This window comes from Marmota flaviventris, chromosome 16, assembly GCF_047511675.1.
Source record: "Marmota flaviventris isolate mMarFla1 chromosome 16, mMarFla1.hap1, whole genome shotgun sequence".
NCBI lineage: Eukaryota > Metazoa > Chordata > Mammalia > Rodentia > Sciuridae > Marmota > Marmota flaviventris.
The window spans coordinates 49,830,721-49,853,447 of record NC_092513.1 but is presented as its reverse complement, the minus strand read 5'-3'; the positions used below and the strand labels follow the sequence as shown (position 1 = coordinate 49,853,447).

Genomic DNA, 22,727 nt, shown 5'->3' with positions numbered 1-22,727 from the left:
TTGGTTTTTTTTTTCCCCAGAACACATTTTTGTATAGTGAAATATTTCCAACAATAGAAACTAAAAATATTAGAGAATCAACAAGAAATGGTCAAAGATTATGGGACGTTCCACAGGGCAAAGGAACAAGAATGATTTACTAGCAAAGACAGTCTGCTCAAGATGCTCTCAGATGAATGAATTATTAAACTGTATTTTTAAAAAATATTTATTCTTAAGTTTTAGGTGAACACAATATCTTCATTTTACATTTATGTGGTGCTGAGGATCGAACCCAGTGCCTGGTGCATGCTAGGCGAGCACTCTACCACTGAGCTACAACACCAGGCCCTTCACTGAATTATTAATATTAACTATGGTAATTGTCCTTTCAATGTGGGTATGTAGGTAATGTACCTTCCTGTGTAATAACTACATTAATTAATAGATATTATTCAATAAGTTTCCAGGGACGATGGGTAACATTTTATATTTTTGCAGTACTTTTTTTTTCTTGATGAACCTGTGGCCTTGTAAGTGTTCTACAGCTCAGCTACACCCCTAAACCAATATCTTTATTTTTATCCTAGTCTTGATGATGGTTTAGCTGAATTGAGGCTAGTAGATAAACAGTAATTTTCCCACAGCACTTTGAAAATATTTGTTGTCTTATCATCTATTATTGCTGCTAATTTTTTTGGTTAGATTTAATTGTTTTTAATCCCAGCTACTGAGAGGCTGAGACAGAAAGATTGCAAGTTCAAGGCCAGCCTTGGCAGTTTAGCAAAATACAAAGGGTTGTGGATGTAGCTTAATGGTAGAGTGCCCTTGGATTCAATCCCCAGTGCTGGAATGTGGGGAGGAATTTGGTTTTAGTTTATAGATAAAAATCTTTTCTCCCTGGTAACTCTTAAAATTTCTTTTTGTTCTTAATATTTAGTTGCACTATATGTGTCTGAGTTTGCATTTAATTTAATCATTTCACTACTAACATAAGCTTTTGAACTAAGACTGTTAGGGGTTGTTCACAATACTAGGCAAGTGTTCTATCATTGAACTAAATCCCCACCCCTTTCTAAATTTTTATTTTAAGTTAGGGTCCTGCTAAATTGCCTAGGCTAACTTTGAACTTGTAATCTTCTTGGCTTTGCATACTAGACTTGTTTTTGAATATTGTTATAATATTCAAAATATAAGAATGTGTGTATTCATTTCTCTTACCTAGACTCTCATTTTTTATCTCTATGATAAATTATGCTTGAATTTTCAGTACTACCTTCCAAACCACTAATTCTCTCTTTAATTGTGTTCAGTCAACTAATTTTTCCATATATTATTTTATATTTTAATGATCATATTTTATACTTTCATAATTGCTTTGTGGTTCTTTTCATAATTTTGAAAAAATATATCAAAAAAAGATATCATCTCTAAAAATAAATTAATTATTTTGTTGTATAACCACAATGTCATTGTCATACCTAACTAAATTAACTAACAATTTCTCAGTATCACCTTAATCGATTTACCTAATTTGTCTTAAAATATTTTTGTTGCTGTTTGTGGTTTTTAGTTTGTTGATTCACAGTTAATTTGTTAGAATTGGGAGCCAAATGATATCCATGTAGTTCTTTTGGTTGCTGTGCCACTTACGTTTCTTTTAAAATAAAGTGGCTGGGCCAAGCATGGTAGGTAGTCAATACCTATAATCCCAGTGACTCAGGCCAGCCCTCTGCAACTTAGCAAGATCCTGTCTCAAAATAAAAAATGTCTGGGGTGTGGTTCAGGGGTAATGTACCCCTGAGTTCAATCTCGAGTACCAGAAAAAATACATAAATAAAGCTGTTGGGCTAGGGGTGTCGTTCAGTGGTAGAGCACTTGCTGAGCGTGGGCAAGGCTCTAGGTTTGTTCCTCAGCACTGCAAATAAAATAAATTCATTAAGTAAAGCTTCTGGCTTTCTTTTAGCCATTCTTTTATTTTTGAGCCACTGACTTTTAGAAAAGTCAAATAAGTTGTTCCATAATATAAAATGCCCCACATTCTGAAGGTGTTGGTTTGTTTATTTATGGCATCATTTATCTTGTTTTCCTCTATAATACTTGTTTAAAAAAACAAAAGTTGGCTCTAGAGCCTTAATTAAATTCTGCATAAGCCTTTTTTGACAAAAATACTCCAGTGAAGGGCTGGGGTTATAGCTCAATGGTAGAGCACTTGCCTAGCATGTGTGAAGCACTGGGTTTGATCCTCAGCACCACAATTTAAAAAAATAAATTAAATAAAGGTCTTGTGTCCATCTGCCACTTAAAAAATATTTTTAAAAAATACTCCAGTGAAGATATTCTAGTATCAGGAGACTCAGAGCAACTGATTGTCCCATACTTACTAATGATAAAGTAAGCTTCTTCTGAGAAGATCCAGTCACTAAGCCAACCAAGGATAGTTTGGTTCTGTTACTGGTCACATAGTTCTGTCATTTCTGTCCCACCTTCTTAGACCCTCAGAACCATCCAGGTGAAATGGTCTGATCTCTCCATTGTTAGGCTTCCTTTCTAAGTAAGCATCTAATGGTTTTATCCATTCATGATGCTGCCCAATTGAATGATCTCTTAAGGTTGCAAGTGATTTCTAATTCGAGCATGCATTAAATACGGAGTACTCAAATATTCATTAAAGTATTCATTAAACCTTTAGTACTTTGCCTTTGAAAAGTCTGCCGTAAAAAATGCTGAAATGAGGCACTGAGAATAACTGATGCTCGGAGGGAAGATTCCATCCAATAGATTCCCTCTCCCCACTCTTGAGGGTCTTCCCAGCAGTGTTGCTCCCTAACCCAAATAAAATGGAAAAGGAATAAAGACAGAGTTTGACTTTCAGAAAAAATAATAAGTGTTTTGTACATTCAATGCTTGCTATTCATTTAGTACTTACCAGCTATATTTTTCTGTAAAGAACTTTCTTTCTTTAACTCAGCTATGATTTGTATAGAACATATTCATATAGGAAAAGCAGGGTAGATAAAATTTAATATCTTCCCCTTTATTGCCAATTTTCAGTGTCAGATATTGGTGTTCTAGTTATTAACAATGGCGTCTGGTTCTCTTGCTCATTCTCACGTAGCATTATTAATTCATTGTGTAGGCAGTGTGTTCCAGTCCACTGGCAAGATGATTTTGAGTAGAAGTCTTGCTCTCCCTTTCAGTCTGGTTTCATCCCTCCTATCTTCTGGTCTTCTGCCTGCTGATTGGGGTTCCTTTTCCATGTTCATATCTGGCTATTACAGATTCAGTCACTAAGCTAAGGAGGGCTCCAGTTCAGTTAGTGGTCACTTCTGTTATTACTCTTCTCACCTTTTTAGACTCACAGCTCCTCATAAGGAGGTAGAGAGGGGATTTTTTTCTTTTTTTGTTTTGTCTATTTATTTATCCATTTTGGCTTCCAGCCTGTTTCATGAGAGGGACCCCTCCATTGCCTCTGGCTATAAGCATGAATCCACTCTTATTCTATCAGGTTGAGCATTTTAACCTGTTGTACAACAAGAGCTAACCTCTTTGTCACCCCTGCCTGCTTCAGACCCACAACCCAAGAGGTCATGACTTCATCTCCACTGCCCACTTTGATATGTCGCTCCATTTCTGGTCCATGTGGATGTTTATCTTGATCTTGAGTCCATCTGTAAGTTCTATATGTGGGGTGTGTGTGTGTATGTCTAAGAAAGTATTTCTCCATTTTTAAAAATTAGTAACTTCTCAAACAAGCAGTGTTAGGTTCACAGAAAATTGAGTGCTAATAAAAGAGATCCTATACACCCCTCCCAGCATCCCCTAACATTGGCAGGCGATTCCTATTCGTGAGGTGCATTTGTTAAAATCAATGAATAAACACTAACACATCAATATCACCCAAAGTCCATAGTTGAAATTCAGGTTCATGGACTGGGCATGACCCAGTGATAGAGTGCATGCTTAGCATGTGTGAGGCCCTGAATTTGCACTGTCTAAAATTCCTCTGTCCCCTTCTTGTTCATCCCTCCATCTCTTTGAAAGTTATAAAGGCCTTTTCAGATTTGCTTCTTTCACTTAGCAGGACACATTTAAGTTCCCTCCATGTCTTTTCATAACCTGGTAGCTCATTTGTGTGTGTGTGTGTGTGTGTGTGTGTGTGTGTGTGTTGTGCTGGGGATTGAACCCTAGGCCTTGTGAATGCAAGGCAAGCACTCTACCAACTGAGCTATATCCCCAGCTCTCATTTCATTTTTTTTATTGCCCAATAATATTTCATCCTGTAGATGGACCACCAGTTCAAATGTTAATCTAGCCCAGAAACACCCTTGCAGAAACAAACAGAATAATAGCTCGACAGAAGTCTGGTTAACTCATGTGTCAGTCATATCAACACATAAAATTAACCATCACAACTGTTATACCAAAAATCATAACATCATTAAATTTGGAGGCACCTTAACTGACAGAACAGTGTTAGAAGTAAAGTTCCTTTCACTTCCCCCCAAAAACTGAGATGCTGAAACCAGAAGAAAGGCAAAACAGATGATGAGAAGCAACCTTTCAAATGTTTCCTATAGTGAGTCTCTGGCCCCACCAGCAAGTGAGGCTAAATAGACCCCAAAGCTTCACCAATGCTATGTACAAAAGCTTGTAAAACTGGTCAAGAACATTATGTTGTACTCGAGGAGGTTTATATTAGACAATTCTAACAGTGGTTAATTTGAAATCAGCAAAACATTATTTAATCCGTTTCTCAGTACAATCTCAATCCCTGCTCCTTATCACTGTCCTTTAATTATGCAAGCAACTTTTCCAGATGATATCACTGGCACTGTGGTAATGAGACTATTTTGGTAAGATTTAACTAAGTAAGTATTCTGTGTTGGTCCAATTTCTGTCAATATAACAAATACCTGAGGTGATCGACTTTTAGAGAGAAAAGACTTATTTTGCTCACAGTTTTGACGTTCTCTTCCATGACTAGTTGGTCCCACTGTTTGGGGCCAGTGGCAGCATGTGATGGTGGGAGCACGTGGTGGAGCATGACGGCTCACCTCATGACCAGGACGTGAAAGAGAGAAAGAAGACAGAACTGGGATCTCAACTTCCCCTTCAGGGGCATGTCCCAATGCCATGAAGATCTCCTGCAAGGCCTCTGTTTCTAAAGGTTCCACCACCTTCCAATAGCACCACCCTAAGGACCAAGCTTTTACCATGGGGACCTTTGGGGGACATAGAGATGAACAGAAGTCTGAACCATGGCACTAGCTTCTCTTTAAGTTAAAATGGATGCTCATGCATATTGACTTATGTTCACATTGTTACTTTCAGGCCATCTGGTATAATTTATATATGGGCCATTTACTTAAATATGAAAAAGTGTATACCAATTTACTGAAATTGATTCTGACTTTCACACTCTTACAGAGAGATGGGGCCATTTATTTGCTTCTGAAAAATAATTCCTGTGACTCTGGAAGAAAGATTTCACTACCCTAATAGAGAAACATAGGCTTTCTCTAAACTGGTTTGAAATGAAGGGCTGAGGTTCTTGTAAATTTTGACAATGTCAGGTTCCTTGATAACAAAGGTTTTGGACAAGGAGCCTAAGACAGGAGGAACAGACATCAAAGGCAGCCTCCAAAACTTAGCGAGGCCCTAAACAACTTACAGAGACCCTGTCTCAAAATAAAAAAATAAAAAAGGCTGGGATGCGGCTCAGTGATTAAGCACCCTTAGGTTCAGTCCCTGGTAGCAAAAAACAATCAGACAAGTTGTGAGTTAATTGTTTTTTTAAATTAATTTTTTATTTATAGATGACAGTGGAATGCATTACAATTCATATTACACATACAGAACACAATTTTTCATATCTCTGGTTGTATACACAGTATATTCACACCAATTTGTGTCTTCATACATTCACTTTGGATATTAATGCCCATCACATTCCACCATCATTTCTAACTTCATGTCCCCTCCTTTCCCTTCCTACCCCTCTTCCCTATCTAGAGTTGGTGGAACTTTGTGGGTCTTCTAGGTATAGAATCATATCATCAGCAAACAGTGCCAGTTTGAGTTCTTTTCCTATGTGTATCCCTTTAATTTCTTTTTTCTGTCTAATTGCTCTGTCCAGCTTTTCAAGAACTATGTTAAATAGAAGTGGTAAAAGAGGGCATCCCCATCTTGTTTCAGTTTTTAGAGGGAGTGCCTTCAATTTTTCTCCATTTAGAATGATGTTGGAAAAAAAAAAAGGGCTTCTGTCGTGAGTGGCACGTAGGGCAACTCGATTGCTCTTCGTGCGGAATCGACATCTAGAATGATGTTGGCCTGAGGCATAGCATAGATAGCCTTTATGATGTTGAGATATGTTCCTGTTATCCCTAAATTTTCTAGTGTTTTGAACATGAAGGGGTGCTGTATTTTGTCAAATGCTTTTTCTGCGTCTATTGAGATGATCATATGATTCTTATCTTTAAGCCTACTGATGTGATGAATTACATTTATTGATTTCCATATGTTGAACCAAACTTGCATCCCTGGGATGAATCCCACTTGATCATGATGCACTATCTTTTTAGTATGTTTTTGTATTCAATTTTACAGAATTTTATTGAGAATTTTTGCATCCATGTTCATTAGAGATATTGGTCTGAAGTTTTCTTTTTTTGATGTGTCTTTGCCTGGTTTTGCAATCAGGGTGATATTGGCCTCATAGAATGAGTTTGGAAGTGCTCCCTCTTTTTCTATTTCCTGAAATAAATTGAAGAGTACTTGTGTTAGTTTTTCTTTAAAGGTCTTGTAGAACTCGGCTGTGTATCCATCTGGTCCTGGGCTTTTCTTGGTTGGTTGGCTTGTGATGGTGTCTTCTATTTCATCACTTGAAATTGATCTGTTGAAATTGCATAACATTATATCAGTATATCATCCTGAGATGACTTTGATATTTTCTATTTTACTGGAGTACAAGTTTTCAAAATAATTTATAATTATCTTCTGTATTTCTGTAGTGTCTCTTGTGATATTTCCTTTTTCATCATGTATGTTAATAATTTGAGTTTTCCCTCTCCTCCTCTTCGTTAGCATGACTAAGGGTCTGTCAATTTTATTTGTTTTTTCAAAGCACCAATTTTTTGTTCTGCCAATTTTTTTCAAACTTTTTTGTTTCAATTTCATTGATTTCAGCTCTGATTTTAATTATTTCCTGTCTTCTACTGCTTTTATTGTAGATTTGTTCTTCTTCTTCAAGGGCTTTGAGATGTAATGTTAAGTCATTTATTTGTTGATTTTTTTTCTTCTTTTAAGTAATGAACTCCATGCAATGAACTTTTTTCTTAGAACCACTTTCATAGTATCCCAGAGATTTTGATATGTTGTATCTGTGTTCTCATTCACATCTAAAAAATTTTTAACCTCCCCTTGATGACTTTTGCAACCCATTGTTCATTCAGTAGCACATTATTTAGTCTCCAGGTGTTGGAGTAGCTTTTGTTTCTTATTTTATCATTGATTTCTAATTTCATTCCATTGTGATCTGACAGAATGCAGGGTACTATCTCTACTTTTTTATATTTGCTAAGAGTTTCTTTGTAGCATAGTATATGGTCTGTTTTAGAGAAGGATCCATGTGCTGCTGAGAAGAAAGTGTATTCTCTCATTGAAGGATGAAATATTCTATATATGTCAGTTAAGTCTAAATTATTGATTGTATTATTGAGTTCTATAGTTTCTTTGTTCAGCTTTTGTTTGGAAGATCTATCTAGTGATGAAAGAGCAGTGTTAAAGTCACCCAGAATTATTGTGTTATGGTCTATTTGACTCTTGAACTTTAGAAGAATTCGTTTGATGAACACAGCTGCTCCATTGTTGGGGGCATATATATTTACAATTGTTAAGTCTTTTTGGTGTATGGTTCCGTTGAGCAGTATGCAGAGTCCTTCTTTATCCCTTTGATTGACTTTAGCTTACAGTCTATTTTAGTTGATATGAGGATGGAAACCCCTGCTTGCTTCCGCAGTACATGTGAGTGGTATGATTTTTTCCAATCCTTCACTTTCAGTCTGTGGATATCTTTTCCTATGAGATGAGTCTCTTGGAGGCAATATTGTTGGGTCCTTTTTTTAATCCAATCTGCTAGACTATGTCTTTTGATTGGTGAGTTTAGGCCATTAACATTCAGGGTTATTATTGAGACATGATTTGTATTCCCAGCCATTTTTGTTTATTTTGGTATTTAATGTGACTTAGTTTCTCCTCTGATTAGATTTTCCTTTAGTATAGTACCTCCCTCTGCTGATTTTCATCATTGTTTTTCATTTCCTCTGTGGAATATTTTGCTGAGAATGTTCTGTAGTGCAGGCTTTCTAGTTGTAAATTCTTTTACTTTTGTTTATCGTGAAAGGTTTTTATTTCATCATCAAATATAAAGCTTAATTTTGCTGGATACTATTCTTGGTTGGCATCCATTTTCTTTCAGAGCTTGGTATATGTTGTTCCACGATATTCTGGCTTTGAGGGTCTGGGTTGAAAAATCTGCTGAGGTACGAATTGGTCCCCCCTATATGTGATCTGATTCCTCTCTCTTGCAGCTTTTAAGATTCTATCCTTATTCTGTATGCTAGGCATTTTCATTATAATGTGCCTTGGTGTAGTTCTGATGCAATTTTGTACATTTGGTGTCCTATAAGCCTCTTGTATTTGGTTTTTCAATTCATTCTTCATGTTTGTGAAATTTTCTGATATTATCTAATTGAAGAGGTTGTGCATTCCTTTGGCTTGTGCCTTCCTCTATCCCAATAACTCTTAGATTTGGTCTTTTGATGCTGTACCATAATCCTTGGATGTTCTGTTCATTGTTTATTACTGTCTTCACTGTGTAGCCAACTTTATTTTCCAGATTGTATACTTTGTCTTCATTATCTGACTTTCTTTCTTCCAAGTGATCTAGTCTGTTTTTTTCAGTCTTTCTTTCTTGAAGTAATCTTTTGCTACCTGTATTTGCTCTCTTATTATTATCTACCTGTATTTGCTCTTTTATCTCTTTGTTGGAGTGATCAATTTTTGCCTCTATTTGCTCATTTAGGTCATTCTTTAAATCACAGATCATTTTAATTATGAACCTTCTGAACTCCTTCTCTGACAGTTCATCAACTTCGCTGTCCTTGGGTTCTGTTATTATAGTGTCCTGGTTTGTTTGGGCACTTTGCTCCTTTGTTTTTTCATGCTGTCTATGTGTCTTCCTTTCTTGCAGTGTGGATCTGAGATATTACAGTTTCTTCCCTATATTCTTATAGTACCTGTGCAGATTGTCTATATCTATACCTCACCTTGATGTTGGACTTCCAGACCCTACTGGTGTCCTCAATGTATGCTACTGCAACTAATGGCAGCAATAGCCAAGGTAACTCAAGATAATAGTTAAGGTGCCCAAAGATGGAAGCAATTTCTTACAAAGATGGAGCTGAAAGGGTGGGGCTCACACTCTCTTTGGGATGCTTCTCTGAGATTCAGCTGCTTCTAGGCACTGCCTTTTGTCAAAAAGGTAGGGGCTACTGCATGGGGAAGGCTATGGCAATGACTGCAGTGTCCCAAGATGGAAGTGGGTTAGGCTTAGGCTCCCAGTGGGGGGTTTAAACTCAGATATACCCTGGATGCAAGGATCTGGGCTGAGCCTGACCTCCCCCAGTAGTCTGATGATCAGAAGGGGAGGTCCTATGCCAGAGGCTGGGCTCCTGGGCCTTCTGTGAGGCTGAGTCCTGAGCAGGCCTGTGTGGGAGGATCTGGCATGAGTTGTTTTCATTTTTGTTTTGTTTTGTTTTACATATCAACACATATCTTGAAATTCATTTTATTAATTTTATTAATTAATTCATCTAAAAATATAAATTTTCACTTTTACTAATATTGTCTTTCCAAAGTTGATGAGATAAATGATAATTTTCATATCATGTTCTTTGGAACACTGAAACAAAAAACATTAAAGTGGACAATTGGTAGCAGCAACAGAAATATTGGTTTAAAATCTGTTCTTGTGTTATCAATAATTTCTTCATGTTCCAGAATGCCCTATCAAATAATTACAGAGGTGTTATTGTTTTCCTAGTAACAACTCACTTGGAAACCATGGCAACAAGACTAGAAATTGCTCTCCTCGGTTAAACACATTTTAACAAAGATTGCTGGTGGGCAGGGTATGTGGGAGGAAAACAGTAAATATGTAGACCCCTCCCAAATGAGAACAGACTGATTTGGGTTTGTTTCTTTCTTGTGGTACTGGGATTGAACCTAGGGTCCAGCCATGCTAAGCCAGTACTCCACCACAGAACTACATCCCCCACCCATTAAAATGGTATTTTGGGATAGGGTCTCCCTAAGTTTCCAAGGTTGGCCTGACATTTATGATCCTCCTGCCTGAGCATCTCAAGTAGCTGGGTTTACAGGTTTAGACTGTTTTTAAATCACATATATCTTATTACCAATTTGCTTTTCCAAACAAATTGTATTAGTTTTAGTTATATACAACACCCAAATACAGCCTGACATAATCACAAAAGCATGGAACACAACCCGCTCTGATTCAGGCCCAGCACATCCTCCGACCTGGCAACCCCCTACTCCTCTCCTTTCACCCCAGAAATCCCTCTTCAATCCATTTACAGTCTACTCTTTTTTAATTAGTGTCCCGTGGATATACACCTGGTATACAAAAGTTCAGTTAGATACATTCCAGTATTCTTCCCTTTTCCCATCCCTTTTTCCTCTCCTCCTCCACCCCCTTTGTCTGCTCTACTACTCTACTGACGTTTCCTATATTTTGAGGAGATTCTTCTCTTTTTTCCCCCTTTTTCTCTTTCTTTCTTTCTTCTTTAACCCACCTCCCCCATTTTGGATTAACTTCTGCATATCAGAAAACATTCAACCTTTAACTTTTTGGGACTGGCTTATTTCACTTAGTTTGATGGTCTCCAGTTCCATCCATTTACCAGCAAATGCCATGATAATCATTCTTTGTTACAGCTGAGTAATATTCCGTTGTGTATATATACCAATTTTTCTTTATTCATTCATATGTTGAAGGGCATCTAGATTGGTTCCATAGCTTGGTAATAGTGAATTGTGTTACTATAAGTATTGATGTGGCTGCATCACTCTAATATGCTGATTTTAATTTTTTTTGTATATATACTGAGGAGTGGGATAACTGCATCATATGGTGGTTCCATTCCTAGTTTTTTGAGGAATCTACATACTACTTTCTAGAGTCATTGCACTAATTTGTAGTGCCACCAACAAAGTGTGAGTGTACATTTCCCCCCACATGTTGGCCAGCATTTATTATTATTTGTATTCTTGATAATTGCCATTCTGATTAGAGTGGGATAAAATCTCAATATAGTTTTTTTAATATTTATTTTTATTTTTTAGTTGTAGTTGGACACAATATCTTTATTTTTATGTGGTGCTGAGGATCAAACCCAGGTCCTCGCATGTGCTAGGTGAGCACTCTACCGTTGAGCCACAATCCCAGCCCCTCAATATAGTTTTAATTTACATTTCCCTATATGCTAGAGATGTTGAGCATTTTTTAATAAATTTGTTGACCATTTAAATTTTTTCTTTTGAAAAGTATCTTTTAACCCTCACATTCAAATTTATTTTATTCCACAGAAAAGTTCACCACATTTTACACTTAAAATTTCATATAAGAAATATCCCCACATCTTGTTTCTACTAAATACCTGCTGCAGTCTGGCTGGGCACAATTCACGAGCCACTTATCAAGCAGGAACGAACTTTATTCTTAACACACACACCACACCACACCACGTGAGCTCTTCAGGAAAATCCCTGAGAGCCCAACTGCCACCTCTGGCACTTCCGGTGAGCACCTCAACTGGCCCTCTTCCCGCTCTTGAGGCCAATTGGCTGGATGGCATGGGCGGAGCCAAAAGAGTCCCCCAATGAGCAGCTCCATGGTCTGAAAGGGCAGGGAAACAGTCCAGTGAGCGTCACCACAGAGGAGCCAATCAGCTGGAAGTTTGCTGGGGCCGCTTCGGCTGCGGCTCTCAACATCTCCCCCCTTCTGTTTAATTAAACAACAAGCATGTGGCTTAGGGACCGTGCCTGTCTTAGGTTGTCCAATACTACATATGGTCCTTACCCGTCATCGGATGAGCTGACCTCAAGGCGTCAGCCTCCTGTCTTAGGTTGGTACCATTGCAATTGGATCTTACCCGTCATTGACTACTGGTCCAGCATACAGCCACACCTGTGGATAGGCCTTTGTACCAGTGGGGGGGTGAAGTTCTTTGCTTCACCTCTGTTCGCCCCCAAATTTTAGCTGAACGACCATCACAAGCAGAAGGGAGGAGGATACAAAATGCCACGACACCAAGCCAATTGACGGCTCCTTTTGGAATAATTGTACCACTGATGACATCATCAGCAAAAATACCCCGGCACTACCACAAGTTGCTGCACCAACAGATAGTTCACAATGCATACAAGTGATACATAGTCTAAGCAAGTTTTGCAAGCAGTTCAAAGCAGAGGAATTCATTAATATGTCCATTTCTTCCCAAAGCAAATCGACTTTTTGATTGAGCATCACTTGTTGAGTTACATTATTCATTGATGCATCAGTTTATACAGTTTGTTGTGATAGCTATTGCAGAAGCTGTAGTTTGGTTTTATCTTTGTCTTCACCAGCACTGGGATGAAGATAGGAATTCTGGCAATGATAACTAAAGAAAAAATTATGTAACATTCCAGCAGGCACTAAAAGAAAGCAACTTTTTGAATAATTTACATTATCCTGGACAGAATTATTAAATATAATGAAAAGGAAAGATGAATGTAAACAAACAGATCTGTTAACCTCCTTTTTTGTTCACATATTAAAACAATCCTCAACAGGTGTTTACCCAATTTAAATTAAACCATTTAAATCACATGAATAAAAAAAATATTTGGATCCATTTTTTAATGAGCGCTCGTCATATATGATATGTGTACATACGCACATACAAACATACAACACAAAACACAAGTGTGCACACATAATATAATACATACAACACATAACATAATAGTAAAGGCCTTGTAACTTTTTATAGGTGAAATCTCCATTGCAATGTTTAAAAACTCCATAGTCAAAAAATAGAACTGATCAGAAAAACATTAACCTAGGTCTTTATGAGCTCAAAAAACAAAATAGAACTTCATGATGTGGGAAAGGGCAATAATAAAATAGATATTGAAAAAAGCATCCTGGTTTCATTAGCCCCCAGGTGTGGGAGAACCACTGTCGCAGATGTAAGGATAGCCAAACTGGAGTTCTGGATATCAGCTGTTATGGATTTGAGCCAAATCATCTTCTTTTTGGTCTGTAGAAATCACTTTAGTTAGTCTCTCTGGAATCCAAATCAGCTGCTGTTCTCCCTGTGGAAACACACAAACAGACCTCCGACTCCAGACAATCACTGGGTCAGGACCTTTCCATTGTCCTGTTAAAATATCCTTCCAAAGTACCTTAGGCTTATGTACATTTTTTGGAGACATATGTCTTTCTGCAGCACTAAGCCCTGATGAATCCAAATTTAAAAAGTTTAGAGTAAAAAGGGTTATTTTAAGTTTATCTTAGGGGGATATATACCCCTTCCCAATTCCCTCTTTTTGCATTAATAAGTACATTTTAATAGTTTGATGAGCTCTTTCAACTATGCCTTGTCCCTGTGGATTGTATGGGATTCCTGTTATATGAGTAATGCCAAATGATGAGCAAAATTGTTTAAAAGAGGTAGAAGTATAACCAGGGGCATTATCTGTTTTTAAATGTTTTGGAACGCCCACAGTGGCAAAATTTTGTAAGCAATGAGCTATAATATCTTTAGTTTTTTCTCCTGCATGAAGGGAGCCCATCAAAATCCAGAAGAAGTATCAACTGTAACATGCAAATATTTTAATTTTCCAAATTCTGGCAAGTGTGTGATGTCCATCTGCCAAATATGGTTAGGTATCAGTCCTCTAGGATTGACTCCAAGATTAACTTGTGGTAAAAAAGTCACACAATTTTGACATTGTTTTATTAAATGTCTAGCTTGTTCCTTAGTTATTCTAAAATGCTTTTGTAAAGTATTAGCATTGACATGGAAGGATTTGTGAAAATTTGTAGCTTCTTCTAGTACAGAAAAACATGTATGTCATGTGTAGTTTTATCTGCTAAATCATTGCCCAAACTAAGGGCTCCAGGCAATCCTGTATGTGCCCTGATATGTCCTATAAAGAATGGATCTTTTCTGTCCCAGATTAGACTTTGTATAGTGGAAAACAAAGAGAAAACAGTAGAGGAAGGGGAAATCCTTCCAGCATCTTCAAGGGAATTTATAGCATTAACTATATATTGACTGTCAGAAAATAAATTAAATACAGAATCTTTAAACATCACAAATTTTGTAGTACTGCATTAAGCTCTACCTTTTGAGCTGATTGTTTGGGTACTAAAAATGTAAAAGCTTGATCAGGGGTAACTACTGCTGCTGTACCATTATTTGACCCATCAGTAAATATTATTGGAGCATTCATGATAGGTGTTTTTTTTTTGTCATTTTTGGAAAAACTACAGGATGCGAGGATCAAAAAGACAACAAAGGATTAGATGGTAAGTGATTATCAAATGAAACATTAGATTTACACTGATTATTGCCCAAGTATTTAACTCATTAGCTAACTCATTAATTTGATCCATAGTATATGGAGTAATAATTTTATTAGGAGAAATTCCAAACACTCCCTTTGCTGCTTTTATTCCTTTGAGTATTAATTATCCTACAGCCCCAGGATACCTAGTAAGAATAGTGTTAGGAGAATAAATGTATCCATAATAATGGACCTTGTTGCCAAAATACTCCTGTAGGAATATTTTTAGTTGGTAATACAATAAATAACAGAGGCAAACTTATATCAATTCTATCCAAATGCATATTTTCCATATATGTTTCTGTGGGGAGCCATTCTCACACGTGACTGGGCAACTCCCGGTTTGGGTCTGAGGCGCTCTGGCTAAACTGTGTCGGAGCTTTCTCGACCCTCTCCTGGTGCAAGAGCCTGTCTGTGTGGGGGTGTGACTGACCACTGACCCCGGGGGGCCAATCACTGACCCTGACCTTGGAGTGCTGCCCCCCTCAACCTTCATTGGATAGAATTCTCCCCTAAATTTCTTGTTCCCCAATAAAAGTCTACTCCCTGGCGTGCTCCCTCTCTCTCCTGCTAGCCCTGAGTAATCCCTGCTGCCCTACCGGGTAGTTCGAGGTGGGAGCCAGAGGGGGAGCTGTCTCGGACCTGGTCATAGAAAAAGGTAACTGAGTCTGTGTGTTTATTTCGATCTCACTAGTTAACGTTTATGCCAAGAACCTCTTTAATGAAACCAGTGCACTGGTCACATAGTAAAATGTTTCAATGAGTTTTAATGCCTTTCTTGCTTCAGGCGTTAACATGCGGGGTGAATTTGGATCTGATGGACCTTTTAGGATATCAAATAAAGGTCCCAACTCTCCTGTTGGTATGCCTAGATAAGGCCTTATCCAATTTATGTCTCCTAATAACTTTTGAAAGTTGTTAAGTGTTTTAAGTTGATCTACTCGTATTTGAATTTTTGGTGGGTGGATCATTGTCAAGGATAATAGAACTCCTAAATAATAAATTGGAAAATTTAATTGTACTTTATCTATTGCTATCTCTAGATTATAATTTTTTAATAAGTTTGTAAGTGTGGCATAACATTCTAGCAATGAGTTTTTATCTTTGTGTGCTAACAATACATCGTCCATATAATGAAATACTTGTAGTTCAGGATTTTGATTTCTAAGTGGCTGGATTGCTTTGTTAACATAAATTTGACACATAGTTGGGCTGTTAGCCATCCCTTGAGGGAGTACTTTCCATTCATATCTCTGATCAGGATCTTCATCATTCAGCACAGGGACAGTAAATGCAAAACGTGGACTATCCTCAGGATGAATTGGAATGGGAAAAAAAAAACAATCTTTAATATCTATAACTAAAACATACCAGGTTTTTGGCAAAGCAGACAATTGAGGAATCCCTGATTGAGCAGGTTCCATGATAACCATCTCATTATTAATAGCTCTTAAATCTTGCAATAATCTCCATTTGCCAGATTTCTTTTTAATAACAAAAATGGGAGTATTATGGGGAGATACAGAAGGTTGTATATGTCCCTCTGCTAACTGTTGTTTGACCAGGTCATGGGCTGCTTGTATCTTTTCTTTAGTCAGGGGCCACTGAGGAACCCATACTGGTCTTTATGATTTCCAAGTAATTTTTATTGCCTCAGTGGCCCTTTCTGAAAACCCAATCTATGTCTATTTATTCCTTGATCTATTTGAATTGGTGCTGCTATACCTTGTTCTTGTTCTCCTAATCTTTTTTCTTTCCTGAAACCTTGTCTAGCCCTAATAGTGGGCGCATTTGGATTGATGTTATTTGTTAATGTCAAACCTAATTGATCTAGGACATCTCGTCCCATACATTTATAGGAAGATGATCCAATACATATGGCTGTATAGTTCCTTCACATCCTTCAGGATCTTTCCAATCTAATACCATTGCACTTCTATGGGGATTAGTTGCCACTCCTAGGCCTCGAAGCATTTGAATGGCTTGTTGTAAAGGCCAATGTTTTGGCCATTCTTGATGAGAGATGATGCTAAGATATGAACCTATATCCAGTAGCCCATTAAATTCATGTCCTTGAATATTTAGTTTTAGCATGGGGCAAGAATCTAAATTTAAAGAAAGCATAGCCCAATCTATACCTGTGGAGCCTAATCCCCTGGAACCTCTTTCTACAGTACGCCTGGAAAATTTATCATATAGGCTGGGTATTATTAATAATTCTGCTATTCTATCTCCTGGTGAAATTACTGATATACCCTTTGGAGAACTGGCTATAATTTTTGTTTCACCTTCATAATTGGGATCAATTATCCCAGGACTTATCATAAGTCCTTTTAGAGTAGAAGAACTGCGTCCCAATAATAAGCCTACTGTTCCTTTGGGAAGAGGCCCTTTTACCCCTGTGGGAATGATTTGAACTCCCATCTCTGGAGTTAGTACTGCTCTGTCGGAGGCGCAGATGTCCAATCCTGCGCTCCCTGTGGTTTGTCTAGTGAGGGATCTAATGGATAATGTGTCCTGATGGTGTTGCTGGGTTCCTCCAGTGCCCCGTATATTTGTGGTCGTGGGCCCCGGAGCATTGGGCCCCCCTGTCCGTTTTTTGGCAATGAAGCCTGATTCCTTTCTCCATGATATCGTGGGTAAACACCTGGTCCTTGTCCGTTTTTTTGATAACGGAGTACCCTCTATGGTGGTTTGAGAACGGCATGAGCCAATCAGCTGGAAGTTTGCTGGGGCCACTTCGACTGCAGCTCTCAACAAATACCTATTCATCAAATCCCTTTTATGATTTTTACTTGGATAGTTTCTGTTGGGGGGGGGCGGGTACCAAGGATTGAACTCAGGGGCACTCAACTATTGAGCCACATCCCCAGCCCTATTTTGTATTTTATTTAGAAACAGGGTCTCACTGAGTTGCTTAGCACCTTCCTGTTGCTGAGGCTGGCTGGCTCTGAACCTGTGATCCTCCTTTCTCAATTTCCCAAGTGTCTGGTACTACAGGTGTGCATCACTGCGCCTGGCTTTTTTTTTTTTTTTAATTATAACATTCTGGTTTTCTCTGTAGAGAATCAGAGCAACTAGTGCCTATGAGAAAATTTTATTCTTTTGTCTGTTCTCTTTATTTTGGAAAAAGAGGCCTCTGCCTCGTTTCTCAAGGATGGTTGTTTGTTTAGGTCTGATCTCATTTGATCGTGGTGTAACCAATCAGACCATTGCTTGCCTCGGCCCACAGTGAGATGGTCAAGGACAGACATGACTCAGGCAATGAAGCAGTCCCAAATCCCTGGAATGATAAGCCAAAAGAGATGCTCCTGGGGATGACATGGCTATTTGTGAAACACAGACCAAGTGCCACAGTGACACAACTTCGATTGGAGAAGAAAGGTACCCCAAAGGAGAAAACTAAGTTGGAGATAAAAAGTTTCTGACAACATCATTGGAGCCACTGGATTCATGCTGCAACCTTTCCCACTCGACTTTTAAATTAATTACATGAGTCAATAAATTTCCTCTTTTGCCAGTTTGATTCCTTATGCATATATTGTATGATTTTCTGATATGCATTATTTTTACATTTCTTTCCATACACTTAAAAGTATTTTATAATCATATTTTATATACTGAATAAACATCCTCATTTATTAAAAAGCATATCACTTTAATAACCCTTTTAGAAAAACACTATATGTGGTTGAAGAAGCATTAGATTATGAATTGGGAGACTCAGGTTTGATTTTGTTTTGTATCAGATTGCAGTTGAACACATTTGCATGTGTCCTCTCAGAGTGTTGATATCCTTATTAAACAATAAGTAGTTTCAACTTAAGTATTATAATTTTGTTATTCTCAAAAATTTTATAGCTCAAAGGGGGCCTGGTGTAATGGCACATACTTGTAATACCAGTGACTCAGGAGGCTGAGGCAGGAGGATCACAAGTTCAAGATCAGCCTCAGAAACTTAGCAAGGCCCTAAGAATCTTAGAGAGACCTTGTCTCAAAATTTAAAAAAATAAAAATAAAAAGGGCTGGGAATATACCTTAATGTCAAAGCATCCCTGAATTCAATCCCCAGCACCAAAGGAAAAAAAAAAAAAGGAAAAAAAATTTAAAGAAATACAGCTTCAAGGAGAAAGTGGAAAAGATTTCATTAAGTGGGAGGAAACAAAAAAATTAAAACACTTTTCTTTCAGCAAGACATGGGTACTAATTTGGATATTCATCTCTTTGATTTGTTGGTCAAAGAAAAAATGTAATTATGCCCAAATACATATTGTTTCCTGACATTTCCTGCCCTTCCATATGGGAAGATTATGTATCTTCATCCCTTTGATGGCAGACCTGGCTGGTCTGATGACTTGTTTCAACCATGAAAAGTGAGTACCAGCGACATGGATTGTCTGTGCAGAGATGTTCTCTTTTCTTTTGCCATGATGATGAGCAATATTCAAGAGAGAGGCTAATCCATTAGCCTGGGTCCCAGAGTAAATAGGGTATGAAGCAACGCTGCTGCTGACCCTGATGAACGCCCAGCTGAAGGGAGAAATAAACCTTTGTTTTTGTAAGCCACTGAGGTTTGGGAGATTGATACCACAGCATAATGCATAATCAACATTGTAATGGTGACTGTGTCTGTCAGCTTTCCATTTTTTATAAATATATATATAAAATACCCGAGATAAGCAGCTTATAAAGAGAAAAGGTTCATTTTGGCTCACAGTTTTGGAAGTTTTAGTCCACGATTAATTGCTTCTATTGCTTTGGACCTGTGGTGGCCCATCCTGGTGGAGCAAGAGCCCTTATCTGATGGCCAGAAAGAGAAAAAGAGGAAAAAGAACTGGGGTCTCAATATCCCCTCTAATGGCACTCCCCAGTGACCTGAAGACTTCCCACTAGACCGCCACCTCTCAGGGGCTTCCTACTACCTCCCAACAGTGCCACCCTAAGGACCATGCCTCTACCATATGCATCTTTGGGGATATTCTGGATCCAAACTATGGCAGTGACTAAGCAAAACTGTATTAAGGTGACCATGCAGACCCTAGAGATTCAAATCCATAATCATAAAGATTTAATTTGTTCTATGTATATAAATGTAAATTTGAGGTCATCATAATATAATAATCAAGGTTAAAGCTGGCTCAATATTAATAAATATTCAAAATTCATACAGGGATTATTTTTTCCAGGTTTTCCTAAGACTAATTGGTTAGATGTCAACTAATACTTAATATTGGTTATTTTTATTAATGGAATAATAAAATTGCAGTAGTTATAGAATCAAAAGGGAGGCACATCTAAAGATTTCTTGTGAAATGAAGTGGTGATTGAAATAAGAAATGATGATTTTTTTTTTTTGTACCAGGGATTGAATCCAGGGGCATTTAACCACCAAGCCACATCCCAGACCTTTTTGTATTTTATTTAGGAACAGGGTCTCACTGAGTTGTTCAGGACCTCACTAAATTGCTGAGGCTGGCTTTGAACTCGAGATCCTCTGGACTCAACCTCTTGCCACTGGGATTATAGACATGTGCCACCATGCCCAGAAGAAATGATGATTTTTAAAAGTGAGGCTGATGATGAGGTAGAAGCTGAAATCCTGAGACTTAAAAAAAAAATAAGTTTTGGGGAATGCGGTTGTAGCTCAGTGGTAGAGCGTTTGCCTAGCATGTGTGAGGCACTGGGTTCCCTCCTCAGCACCACATAAAAAAACAATAAATAAATAAAATAAAGGCATTGTGTCCATCTACAACTAAAAATATTTAAAAATTGTTATATGAATCCCAACAGAAATTAGAAAGGAGGTTAAAAATGTTCTCTAAGCAGTAGGGTGGCACTTGAAGCACTTTTAATAAATTGCGTTGGTAATCTAAGGCCTTTTAGACTCTAAAAGAACACTTAGTAAATATAAAAATCGAGATTACTATTTCAAGGGACTTTATAAACGATGAGTTTCTGATTGTAGGCAATTTTACCTGCCATGTTCTGAAGTAGGAACTACACTATCCTGGAAAAAAAAATGACTCTAAGAGAGCTTGAAAGAAAAAGTGACTTGAAAACATTATAATGGAAGTCAGATATGGTGGCGCACACCTGTAACTTTAGTGACTTTGGGAGACCAAGGCAAGAGGATTGCAAGGTTAAGGCTAGCTGGCAACTAAGTGAGGCTCTGAGCAAATTAGTGAGATCCTGTCTCAAATATAAAAGGGGGGCCGGCACTGTGGTGCACACCTGTCATTCCAGCAGCTGAGGGATTACAGCTGAGGTAGGCTGAGGCAGGAGGATCTCAAGATCAAAGACAGCCTCAACTGTGGCCTGGTCATGGTAGATAGGTGGAATGCTGAGTGCAGAGCCTTAAGATGGCTGGAAACCATGGGTGCCCCTCCTCTGGACCATGTCTGGCTGCCATGCTCTGGGGAGACAGCTGCTCACAGTGTTGCAGCGTGCAGGACAATGAACATTCAAGACACCTGATCCCAGTACTTTGCAAACAGTTTTACCACTTGAGTTGGGTCACTGGGACTGGAGGAGGAATTAGCTTGGAGTATGGCAATGAAATCTACATTGCTCCTTCAGGAGTGCAAAAGGAACAAATTCAGCAGGAAGATATGTTTGTTTGTGATGTAAATGAGCAGGATATAAGAAGCTAAAAAAAAAATAGCCAGTGCAGTCCTCTTTTCATGAATTCTTACACAATGAGAGGAGCAGGTGCAGTGATTCGAATCCACTCTAAAGCTGCTGTGATGGCCACCCTCCTCTTTCCAGGATGAGAGTTTAAAATTACACATCCAGAGATGATCAAAGGAATAAGGCAATGTACCTCAGGAGGGTATTTTAGATATGATGATATGTTAGTGGCACCTATTATTGAGAGCACAACTGAAGAACAAGACCCCAAAGAACTAAAGGCCCGTCAATGAATAAATATCCCGACTCCTGTGCAGTACTGGTCAGGTGTCATGGAGTGTATGCCGGGGGAAATACGTGGGAGAAGGCTAAAATCATGCGTGAATGTTATGACTATTTTATTGATATTGCTGTAATAATGATGAAGGTAGGACTTGATCCTATGCAGCTCCCAGTTGGAGAAAATAGAATTGTATAAGCCAAACAAAAGTTTAATTACACAGTTATAAAACTAAACTTAATTATTATTTAAGTAAACCTTGATTATTTTTTAAATGAATTGAAAGTTTTCAAAACACTATTAATTGGTCACTAAATACTACAGATGATCACATTTAATCTCTTCTGACATGGAATGGTATTTGCTCATATTTTTGAGCATCTGTAGATTTTGGTATCCAAGAGGGTAGGAGGTCCTAGAACCAATCCCCTGTGAATACTGAGGGATCAGTGTATTTCTTGGTGGGAACATTTCCATGGGATCAATTATAGCAGTGAAATTTCATATCAAAGGCACATAAATACTGCCAAAATTAACTTCCTCAATAATAAATTGCCATTTTTTAAAACAATGCTTGAAAATGCTGAATATTGTAACACACACACACACAAAAAAAAAAAAAAAGAAAAGAAAAAGAAAGAAACCTCATAAGTTTAGTGAGTAAAAAATGACATATTGGTATTTTAGTTTGTAGTTTCCATAATTTGGTATTTTAGTTTGTAGTTTCCATAATTTGTCTACCATGTGCTAACCCCTCTGTGCACAGAGGGGTTAGCACATGAAAGGGGTTAGCACATGGTAGACAAATGCTCTACCACTGGGATCTACTGCTTTTGGTGTTGGTTTGTTCTTCTTTTTAGGACTTTGAGATGTAATGTTAGGTTATTTATATGGTGACTTTCTATCTTTATAATAAATGAACTCAAAGCAATGAACTTTTCTCTTAGAAATGCCTTTATAGCGTCCCAGAGATTTTAGTATGTTCTATCTCTATTCTTATTTACCTCTAAGTATTTTTTTATTTCATCCCTGATTTTTTCTGCTTTCAATTGGTCATTAAATAGTGTACTATTTGGTCTCCAGGTACCTCTATTTTTTTATTTTATTGTTGATTTCTATTTTCATTCCATTATGATCTGAT

At 37.8% G+C, this 22,727-nt stretch overlaps 1 pseudogene; it reads left to right on the top strand.

Moving 5' to 3' along the window:
• Positions 1-21,073: 21,073 nt before the first annotated feature.
• LOC114098668 (methylthioribulose-1-phosphate dehydratase pseudogene) lies at positions 21,074-21,784 on the top strand (annotated as a pseudogene).
• The last annotated feature ends 943 nt before the right edge of the window (positions 21,785-22,727 follow it).